The following is a 12,725-nucleotide window of genomic DNA, read 5'->3' on the forward strand; positions in this document are numbered from 1 at the left end:
TACCGCGATTTCGCTGGAAGCGGGTGCAATTTTTCAGATTAGCACCCGCTCCCGGCGAAATCCTGCGGTTGTCCTTATGACAAATTTTTAATTATATATAACATATATAAAAAAAATATATACTATATTTTAGTATATTTTTTGGTTAAAAACTAATTTACTTAGTTCAAAATTAATTTCTTCTGAGAAAAACGTAACCAGTTTGTAGAAAATTGGTTGTGTTTCGGTTCAAACTTAATCCTCTTAGATAAAAATTCAATTTTGTATTTAAAAATTGCTTTGATTGCAAATTTAAATATTTTCAGTTTGAAATGTCGTTTTTTTCAAAAATTGATCTTTAAACACATAGTTAAACTATTTTATTGATGTTTGCACTTTTTTTATTTGAAAATTCTATTATTTGGATACAAAATCGTGCATTAAAAAGTCTTGTTTCTTGTTAGTAGACTATTTTTCCTGGTGGAAACTTCTCAAAAATATTTATATTAAACTATTTCATTAAAAATTAAACTAATTTCTTAAATTGAAAATCTACATTTTTATTGAAAATTCATATATGAGATTTCAAAAGATTACCAAACTTTTATCAAAAAATCAGAAACATTAAAGATATTTTTTTTATATTGCAGGATTGATTAAGAATTTATTGAAAATTTTCAATTTTTTTTTTTATAATTTATTTTTTACAGAATTCCTAAAAATAGTTTAAAACCAAAAACGAATTTGGAAGAATAAATGAAAATTGAACAATGATCACTTTCCAAAAAAATCGATTAGGTTAAAATATGTTTAGAAGTTTTTAAGAGATTCAAAACTAAATTTAAAAGATTAACAAAATATATATTTTTAAAGATCTTGAAATAAGATTTTGACGCTTTTAAATGACTTTTAAACTTTTCAGATAATAAAAAAATATACTTAAGATTCATGTACAATTTTTTAATGATTTTTCATTTTAAAAAAATAAATTTAAATGCATATGTAATAAGATTTCAAAGCAAATTTGTATTTATAAATAACTCTTGAACAATGATTGATATGTGGCAAATCAAAATAAAAAGGATTTAACTTCTAATGAAAAGTATTCATGAAAAAATGTAATCTTTTAAGTTTTAACGCTTTTCCATGAAAATTGCTTAAAATGATATCATTTTTAAAAAATTCCAGATTGTTTGTTTCATTGTTCAATTTAGAGTATTGAAACTTAGAGCATGAATTTTTTTCTAACATTCGATCTTTACGATTTATGAAACTTATAGTTTATTTATTTTGCAATTTACCAATATTTATTTTAAAATTGGAAAATTAAAAATGATTATTTTCTAAAATTGATTTTAAGAACATATTAAAAAAATTAAAAAAGATTTCCAAGATTGTCATTTATGAAACTTAAAATTAATTTATTTTTCATTTACCGATATTTATTTTAAATTTGAAAAGTTAAAAATGATTATTTTTAAAAATTAATTTTAAGAATATATTTAGTAAGATTTAAAAATATTTCCAAAATTTTCCGAAAATAATATGGAACATTTTAACAGTTTATTTTAATTTTGCAGGATTTATTAAAAGTTTTATGGCAAACTCGAATGATATAAAAAGGAGTTGTTAAGAAATTTAAAAAGAATTAAAAAAATGATAACGAATTAAAAAACATTCCATAACATTTTCTACAAAATTTAGAATTTCGAAGATTTTGAAATCAAATATTGAAACTGTTTAAGCATATTGAACGGCTGAAAAAGAAGAAAATGCAAATCACTTTTTGGTTGAAGATTCATCTGCTTTGAGTGAGGATTTAACTTTTTTATTAAAAATTGCTCTTTTTTATTCTATCCAGCTGCTTTTGATTTGAATTAACAATATTTTCTTGCCTAAAATATGAAAATATAATGATATTTAGTCGGTCGTTGAGAACTCATCTTTTTTAGTTGAAAATGAAGTAAGATTTCACCATACTTCATTGTCTAACATTATTATAAATGGCATGGGGGGGGGGGCAATTCCACGGATCCTAAAAGGAGGGATTTTTAGTTGAACAAATAAATTATCATAAAATAGCGTAAAATATAACAATTTCTAGTTTTACAAACAAATTAGATGAATAAATTAAAAATTTTAGAAATTCAAGTACAAGGAATTCGTTTCTTCAAATGAAATTTTTTGAGATTAAGTTTAATGTCTCAGTCAGTCACAAATGATAATAAAAATGTATTAATTATAAAATATTCCAGGAATTTTCACATAGTGAATCTTAATACGCAGTGCTATTATTCATTCTCATTTTAATTTAGAAAACGAATTTTTTCTATGTATAACTGCCAAAAATTTGTAATTGTTTATAAAATATTTGGTTACAAACACTATTTACAATAAGGTTTATTCTTAACGTTTTAATTATTTTCGTGATTAAACATAATTCTTATATTAATATGTACATTGAATCAAACTAGTACTATTTATACAATATTTTGAAATTCTAAGTAATAAAGTCCATGAATTTTAAACTGAAAACGTTAAAAAAAAATTGAATAATATGTAAGATAGAAAGATTGGCCAACTTTTTGATTAGTAGCGTATAAATTTCATAAATTTCAAATTCTGAGTTTGTGAAACTCAATTTCATTAGAAACTTTATATGGTAAAATTATTTTATTTCAAATTAAAAGCATTAATAGTTCCATCGATTTAAATTCATAGAAAATGTTTCCGCGAAAATTATTGCAGATTGATACATATGAAATTGCAGTCAAATCTCACTTTTAAAACGTTAAAATGGAAAAATTTGCGAAGTTTTTAATTTCCAGTTTAAAGGTCTTCAAAACATAATAAATTAAAATTCTGTGCTTTCCAAATTAGGGTAATATATAGAAATTCTATGAATGAGCATTGCGAATACAAAGGGATTATAAGTACAATGGATAATAATTTCAAAATCGCACGTATACCCGCCTCTAATGAGTCTAATCCGACGCGAGATGTACTGGGTAGAGGCAAGAGAGGGGTAGCAATGGTTGGGGTACACTTAAGCAGGTAATAGTGCGAGTCAGGCCATGACCAACCAGAGCTGCACTTTCTCCTTAATCGTCATAATTCCAACCTTGCAGGTAAAAATTTTCAGCGTACCGATGAGTAACTAATTTATGTTGTGGGCTTACCGTCTACATGAAAGAATTTTATATCTCTAGAGGCTAGACGCTAGGCCAGAACCTTGAGTCTGTACAGATAGCTACACTAGATTTACAAGAATATGGCCTTCATAAACATCAAAATGCAGCCGGAACCTAGAAGACACTGTTTATGGAAACCCTATTCGGGGACTTAGTACAAGCCTAAGAAAGGGACTTACTCTAAATCTAATCTAAGGGAGGTATATCATCATAGAATCTGATGTTTAGTCAAAATCCACCCCCCCCCCACCAATTTTCAGGTAATCAGCGAAGTCCCAGGGAAGCCAACAAACCCTCTTCTTCTGGTTCAGTGTCAGTACGAATCTGAGCTTTGCACTTTGCTGTTCAGAGTACGCGCAACTTCGATAAGATTTTAATTGCCGTGACTTTTTCATACAAAACGTTTCATTTTTCGCGTTTAACGCCTGTACGTGTTTGCGGTTTACGGTTGAAATCATTAATTATCAACAAAAATATTGCATAATGAGTTCCGTGGATTTATGAAAATCAGCAGGTGGACGCCCAGGATCTACCGTTCGCGAATTTTTTAAAGTGCAAGTTGGTTCAACTGAGGTGAAATGTACAATAGACAGGTGCACGAAGACTCTGGTAAGTGCTTATTCAATGTATTTTATGATATAAGCTTGAATAATATACCCTGAACAGATCTACAAATTTGTCATTACTCATTTTTTCACAAGATCGCGTAGTTTTTGTTTTTAGTCCTAAAAATGAACTTTGAAAATAAAAAAATAAGGTTTTGGATAAGCGACACAAGCTCTGAAAAAATTAAAAGGACACAAGTTTGCTCTTCCAAAAAATAATAAAAAATAATTTAAATTGGACTTGAATAATTATTAATAAGTCACGTAGTTTTTCTTTCAATCGTAAATAATACGATTAAATATAATATAATTCTATTTATGGAAAAACTGCCGAAAAAAAGCATGCAAATTTCTTATGGCAAAAATAAGACAATGAAAATACTTTTGTTCTAATGCTAATGCATATTATGAATGTTAAGAATATAGATTTATTTAAATGATATATATTTTTCAGGGTAGCGAAGAATTAAATTGAATGGGAAATAAGATACCAAGATTTCAAGTAGTCATTAAAAATAAGATTTATGCTTCATTCTTCAATGTCTGAATAAGCAGCCCCACACGGAGGTGCAGAAACAAATATAACATATAGACGTAGAATAGTTACATTTGTAGTTAAAAAAATTAATTTTAAACCAAAAACAAAAAGAATTTTCTGCAACATAGTTAAATTTTCCAACTGAATTAATGAATCATCAACCAAAAAAAAAACTAAATTTTTAACAAAGTAGTTCCACTTTTAACCAGAAAATATGAAACAATTCGTTAAAATTCTTTAAAATCGCTTTAAATTATTGAAATTAATTAAAAATTCCTTGGAATGTTTTAAAATATCATAAGAAATTTTTAATCCTTTAAAATCTCTTGAAATTTTTCAAAGCTCTTGAATATTCCTTACAATTTTCGAAATACCCTAAAATATTTCAAATAATTTAAAATCTCATACTAAATTATTAAAGTATATAAAATCCTTAAAAATCTGATACTAAATTATTAGAATCCTTTGAAAATTCCTTGGAATCTTTTTAAATTCCTTCAAATTCTTCAAAATCTGTTGAAATACCTAGAATTTTATTTTAAGATTTCTAAAGTACTTTGGAATTTCTTTGAAATTCATTTAAATAATAAAAATAAACTTAAAATTTCTTGACATCTTTCAAAACATCCTCAAATCTTGTAAAATCCTTACAAATCTTTTGAAATCTTAGATTTGAGATAATTTTAAAAGATTCCAAGGGATGTTCACTTGATTACAGAAATTTAAGATGAGATTTTAAAGGATTTGAAATATTTCAGGGTACTTTTAAAATTACAACAGATTTCAAAAGATTTTTAAGGATTTTAAATATTTGAGGATGTTTTAAAAGATGTCAAGGAATTTTTAACATACTTTTTATAATTTAAAGGAATTTCAAAGAATTAAAAACATTTTAGAAGGGTTATTTAAAAAAATTCCACAGTACTTTAGAAATCTTAAAATAAGGTTCTAAGTATTTCAACAGGTTTTGAAGAATTTGTGGAAATTTTAAGATTCCAAGGAATTTTCAAAGGAATTTAATAATTTAGTATCAGATTTTTAAGGATTTGATATATTTTAGGATATTTCAATAGATTTCAAGTAATTTTAAAAGCATTTTAATAATGTAATATAAGATTTTAAAGGATTTGAAATATATCAGGGTATTTGTAAAATTTCGAGGTATTTTCAACAGCTTAAAACAATTTCAAGAGATTTCAAAAGATTTTTAAGGATTTTAAATATTTGACGATGCTTTAAAAAATTTCAAGGAATTTTCAACATATTTTTATAATTTAAAGGAATTTCAAAGAATTAAACAAATTTTGGAAGGGTTATTTTTAAAAATTCCAAAATACTTTAGAAATCTTTAAAAAAAGTTCTAGGTATTTCAACAGGTTTTGAAGAATTTGAAAAGATTCCAAGGAATTTTCAAAGGATTTTAATAATTTTGTATAAGATTTTTAAGTATTTGATATATTTTAGGATATTTTAATAGATTTAAATTAATTTTCAAAGTATTTTAATAATTTATTATAAGACTTTAAAGGATTTCAAATATTACAGGGTATTTGTAAAATTTCAAGATATTTTTAACAGCTTAAAACAATTTCAAGAGATTTCAAAGGATTTTTAAGAATTTAAAATATTTAACGATGTTTTAAAAAATTTCAACGAATTTTCAACATATTTTTATAATTTAAGGGAATTTCAAAGAATTAAACAAATTTTGGAAGAGTTATTTAAAAAAATTCCAAAGTACTTTAATTTTTCGAAGGATTTTGATAATATAGTATCAGATTTCTAAGAATTTGATATGTTTTAGGATATTTTAATAGATTTCAAGTAACTTTCAAAGGATTTTAATAATTTAGTAATAGACTTTAAAGGATTTGAAATATTACAGGGTATTTTTAAAGTTTCAAGATATTTTCAAGAGCTTTAAAAAATTTCAAGAGATTTCTAAAGAATTTGAATAAGGATTAAAAATATTTGAGGATGTTTTAAAAGATGTCAAGGAATTCTGCACTATTTTTATAATTTAAAGGAATTCAAAGCAATTTCAACACCACCGAAGTGGTAATAATGCACCTTCTGTTTTAGGGTACCCAAACGGTAGGTAATGTGGGGGTAAATTTCATCCACGATCTGGCATACTTGGGTCGGGTTTTCGATACTCCATCAATAGACGTGTTCTTGTCACTTCAACCGAGCGGAAAGGGAAAATTGCCAATGGGTTTACGTCACTCGTTCTCCCCTGACACCTCCCCCGCCTAGCTAAACCGGTTATGACTAGAGTGAAAATGCTGAAGTATATTTTCCCCATAGAGAGTGGGAGATTTGTACTTTGACTTAGAATTAAATAATTCCAAACATCGAAATGCGATTATGCCGATTGTAGGAACTATTTTCAACCCTCATTCAATTTAGAAATGTTTTTAATGAAAAAGAATAGTTTTTGTAGTATGTGGCAATATTGTACTGTTTATTCAAAAGGAGCAAATATGAATAAGATATTAAAAAGTGAACAACTTACAGCACAATTTTTGTAAATAGATTGCATTATACTGATTCTCCAAAATATCAGAAGGCAAATTTTTGGAAAAATAGTTTGACTAAAGAAGAAAAATGTTGATAAACAGACGATGTTGTTGGAAGACTCTTACATTTTCAACGAAGAAAGATGAATTTCCTACTACCACTAATGAATTGGCAATCCCAAAGACTATGTTTTAACAAAATATTGAAATTTTCAACTAATTATATGAATTTTTACGAATGTAGTTCAAACTTTTCTTCCTACAGTTGCATTTACAAACCAAATATGTACGATAAATTCTCAAAAAAAACTTCAATAGTTAAATTTTCAATAAAAACTGGAATGGTTAACTTTTTACTTAAAAACAGTAAGGTTTAACCTAAAAAAAGAGTTTTCAACCAAATGGTTATGCCCCTCAACCAATCAATTGAAATTTTAACCAAGTAGTCCAACATTGAATGAAGTACTTTCATGTTCTACCTAAGAACTTAAGAACACTCATTTTTCACCAAATACATGAGTTTTTAGACAAAGAAGTAAATATTCAAATCAAGAAGATAAATTTAACCGCAGAAATGAAACAGTTACATACAGACTCCATCGCTTCTTTCTGACATAAATGCGAAGTCTAACTTTTTTTAAATCTGTGAATCCTTGACCGTTCATTTATCTCCTGAACTATAATGCAGATAGAGACAGAGCAATAACAGAAGTAGTACCTACTGCAGACATCTGACTGAGTGCCTATGTCGTTGTAAGAAAAAGTAATTACGAAAGGGAAGGGGGTGTCCGGCAACCAAAATCTCTTCAGTGTGATGTCTTTGTTCAAGGCAGGTGACAGACTGACAGTTCCGCCCAAACTGTTACCTCACGGCCCACTACGCGGCTTGCCCTCGCTAAGCCAGTGAGCCTATAAAGCCGCCATCGATCCTGCTCTGCGGGAGTCCTTTGTACCTAATGAGGACTAAAATGGAGAATGCAACATTTTTTAAATGTATCCTTTATTAATTCATAAATATAACATTCAAAATCGGTGAATTGTAACGATTTCAATGTTTAAGTTTATGCGACATTTTATTAAAAATTTTGCAGCATTTTTACTTAAATCCACTGCAGTAGATTTAATGTAATGGTGCAGTGTTCTACTTTACTTAGGCAATTCCGGAAGCTAAAATTAGTTTAGTTTTGAAATCTTATTAACTAACATCATAAAATAGGTTTATTTCTGAAATAATCGCGTTTCTCAAAATTATTTTGCAATAATTTTGCACTCCCAGTCCAAAAATATGAATAACCTTATTTCTCCCTTAATATTGACAGTCATTAACAAACACCATACATCTCTTATATTCCTGAAACAGTTTGTTTATGAAAGTTTACGAAAATACAATCGGACCAGATAATAAGCAAAGTGTAAAAGATTTTCTCTCAGCGATTAAAATTGTTTTATAGTAAATTATGCAAGACATTTTTTTCCGATATGACAAAAAAATCGGATTTGGACGCTTATGTTAAGAATAATAAAAAATAGAATTATTTTTACACATAACATTAATTCTCTAGAAAAAACTATTAGTTTTTAAATAACAATAATATAATTAAGATTTTCCTTACAGATATCAATGTTTAACAAACAAACAAGAAATCAAGAAAAGAGGTGAGTCATAATAAACAAGATAATATTTTAACAAAGAAAAAAAATTTTCTACCAAAAAGACGAATTTTCAAGGGAAAAAATTAATTCTTGATCAAAAATATAATTTTGCATCCTAAAATTTTGCAGTTGAGTTTTTAATCAATTTTTAACAAAATAGTTGAACCCTAATCAAAAAGATCAGTTTTCAAACAAATAGTGAAGTTTTCAACTGAAAAAGATAAATTTTTAATTGCAAATTTAAATATATAGAACCAGCAATAGGATGATTCCTTTTTAGTTGAAAGAATTAATGTTAAAAATATCAATTTCTAATTCCAAATGTCAGTGTTTCACCGAAAGTGGGATAGTTAAATTTTTAGTTAAAGAATTTAATTTTTAACAAAAAAAAGGAATGTGCAACTTAATAGTTTTGTTCTCAATCACAAAGATAAATTTGCAACCAAGAAGACTAATTTCCTACCAAAAACACGAATTTCCATCGAAATATATGTATTTTCATACAAATATTTCAATTTTCAACTAAAAAAGATAAATGTTTAATTTTAAATATCAATTATCTACCAAAAATTATATAGTCCAATTTTATTTTACATAAATTAATTTTTGACTAACGATGAAGGATTTTTCAAAAAAATAATTGAACCCTCAATGAAGAAGATAAATTTTCAACCGCGAAGATTAATTTCCTACCTTAAAAAGACGTTTTTAAAAAAATCAAATTTTTAACAAAAACAGATCCATTTTGTTCCAAATCATTTTTCCATGGAAAATGATATAATCGGCGTTTATCTTAAATAAATTAATTTTTCACCAAAAAAGGAATTTTTAACAAAATAATAGAGTCCTCGAAAAAAGATGAAATTTTAATTAAGAAGTTTATTTTTCTTTAAAAAATGACGAATTTTCAACAAAATTCTGAATTTCTAAGAACTGTATCAAAACAGATAAATTTGTTTTCAAACTGTTCAATCTTTAACAAAAAAGATCGATTTTAAACGCAAAGGATTAATTTTCTACCGAAACATAAAAAAAATAAAAAATTGAATTATTGAGTGAGAACAGGTCCATTTTCAATTTAAAATATCAATTTTCAACCAAAAATAGTATAATCGAAATTTTTTCAAAGAAATTGGTTTTGGACAAACTGAAAAGGAATTTTTTAAAATATCTAAACCCTTAATGAAAAATATTACTTATCAACCAAGAATATAACTTTTTTACCAAAAATTACGAATTTTCTACAAAATCTAGAAAGTTTCAAACAAATACATGATTTTTATATAAAAAATAGTATTTTATTAACCAAAAGTAATATAAGTAGATTTTACCATTAGATAGAAATTAATTTGAAAAAAAATAAATATTGGAAGAAAATAGTTGAATTTTCTATCAAAAAGGTTCCTTTTAAACCAAAACAGGTGAAGTCTTAATTATGAACTTAATATTCAACGAAAAATGGGATAGTTCAGTTTTTATTTAAAAAAATAATTTTCAACTTAAAGAAGTGCAATTGAAATAAATAGCTGAATTCTCTACGAAATAGATTGTAATGAAAAATATCAATGAATTTTCAACTAAAAATGAAAAGTTAAATTTTCACTTCAATAAATTAAAAAAACAAAAAAAAGAATTTTGAGAAAAATGGTTGAATCCCAAATCAGCAAGATGAATGTTGAGACAAGGAGATTAATTTGCTACTAAAAGAGACGATTAAAAAAATCCATAGATTTTTAAACAATTAGTTAGATTTTTAACTCAAAAAGAACACACTTTAATTAAAAAAATTAATTTGCTACCAAAAATGTCATAGTTGAATTTTCTGTTAAAAAAAAAATAATTTTCTAAAAAAAAACTGTGTTATAAACATTATTTCAAAGGAGATCGAATCTATTTAACATTAAGCAGGTTCTGCACTTCAAGTCGCTGAATCGATCAGGAAGTGAATTATGTTGTTTCTAGATTAAATTTTAAGAGAACTATTTTTTCATTATAAGAAACAATTCTATGTTCCAAAAATTAGTTTTTAACCAATAAGATTGATATTTTACAAAAAAGACGTTTTTTTAACCAATTACTTGATTTTTAAACCATAAGGGCACAGTATTTTTTTATTACATTCTCATCTAATGAGAAGGTATTGGTTTTATGTAAAATTTCACTTTGTCGTTTTTCATAAAATCTTCACGTTTTGAGACACCACTGAGTCAGAAAAAAACAATATTTACGAAGGTTTTTGTTTGTCCGTTTGCCTGTATGCCTGTAGTCTGTATTCTGAAGGCACGATAACTTTCAAAAAATTGATCAGATTGGATTCTGCTTTGGCACACTTTTTTAAGCCCTAGAAAGAAAGAACAAGTTAGTGAACCAGCTATTTTGGATCAAAATTCAAAAAGTGAGCACGTTTTCAAAATTTTAAAGACCACATTTTTTCAAGATTTCAAAATTCTATGAACGGTTATTCATAGTACTCAGAATCTCAAACAATTTATCCTAATGACTTTTTTCTATAAAAAGAAAATGATGAGAGTTAGAGCATTTTCAAAATCCACAAAAACAAACTGAAATGAACATTTGAAGTCAAACAACGCATGCTATGAAAAAAATCAAGAGAAGAAAAACGTTGATTTTTGAAAGCCCTACAAGATCGTCATAACAACTTTTTTGATTTGGTCGAAAAGTTGAAAATTCAAAATTTGATCGTACCTTAACTTTTTGAAACCACATTTTTTCAGGATTTCAAAATTTTATGAACGGTTATTTATCGTACTCAGAAACTTAAACCCTTTATCCTAATAACTTTTTTCTGTAAAAAGTAAATTGTCAGAGTTAGAGAATTTTCAAAATCTAAAAAAAAACGAAAATGAAAATTTTAAGGCAAACAACGCATGATATGAAAAAAAGTCAAGAGAAGAAAAACGTTGATTTTTGAAAGCCCTACAGGATGGTCATAACAAATTTTTTGATTTTGTCGAAAATTTAGAATTTTATCGTACGAAAAATAATGAAAAATCCAAAAAGTTCGTTTTTTGGTCAAACTATGCAAAATACGAAAAAATCGAATAAACTAAAATTACGCGCCCTAAAAAGATCTATAATTTTTTTAACGATTACTTTTCGATAGGACGCGTAGTTTTTGTTTTTAGTCGTAAAAAAGAATATTAAAAATTAAAAATAAATTAAATGTTTGGACTAACGACATAAGCTACAAAAAAACTTTTTTTATCAAAAAAGGCTACAAATATTTATTATTACTGTTTTATAGGATGCGCAGTTTTTGTTTATTCGTAAATGAATCAAACTAAAAAGATTAATTTTTTGACAAACAACGCAATCTGTGAAAAAAAATAGACTCATTCAAGTTTTTCATGAATAATTTTTTAGAGGATACTTAGGTTTTTCTTTAATCGTAAGATATAACATTTAAAATAAGAAAATTAAATTATTTCAATACATTTTTTAAATAAATATTTTTTGTAAAACGACACAATTGAAGAAAGAAAGGACTTCTGGGAAAGGATATAAAATGGACTGATATTAACACTGAAGACACAGTTCTTGCAAGATGTTATGGGTTGAGATAGATTCACAAAGATGGCTATCCCTTAAGAATAGTTATTTCAACTATTAATACTCCCACCAAATTTTTAGAACAACATTTTTATTTGATTCTCAAGGACTCTATCACAACTTCTAAATACAATGTCAAAAATAGTTGGGAATTTCAAAAAAGTATCATTCAAAAAAGGGTTCCGGATGACCATGTCATGATTTCTTTGGATGTTATTGCAATGTTTCTGAGTATACCCCTTGAATTAGTTAAAAAGGCAATTTTAAATAGATGGACTAATATAAAAACCCGTACTCGTTTATGTCAAAAAGATTTTATTGAAGGGATATTTTTTATTATGGAGTCAACTTATTTTAAATTTAATGGATCTTTCTATAGACAGAAGTCTGGTACTCCCATAGGTTCAGTCATTTCTTCGATTTTAGCAGAACTAGTGATAGACGATTTGGAGGTTTTTGTTTTTGGGAAATTAGATTTTGTTTTGCCTTTTTATTTTCGGTTTGTCGACGATACCTTATTATGTGTTCCTCTGGAAAAGTTATAAATTGTCATTGATACTTTAAACAGTTTTCATCCAAAACTTCAATTCACTCATGAAATAGAACGGGATTATAAAATCAGTTTTTTGGACATAGAAGTAATTAAGGGTTGGAATGGTAATATTATTAC

This window comes from Belonocnema kinseyi, chromosome 5, assembly GCF_010883055.1.
Source record: "Belonocnema kinseyi isolate 2016_QV_RU_SX_M_011 chromosome 5, B_treatae_v1, whole genome shotgun sequence".
NCBI classification, from domain to species: Eukaryota; Metazoa; Arthropoda; class Insecta; order Hymenoptera; family Cynipidae; genus Belonocnema; species Belonocnema kinseyi.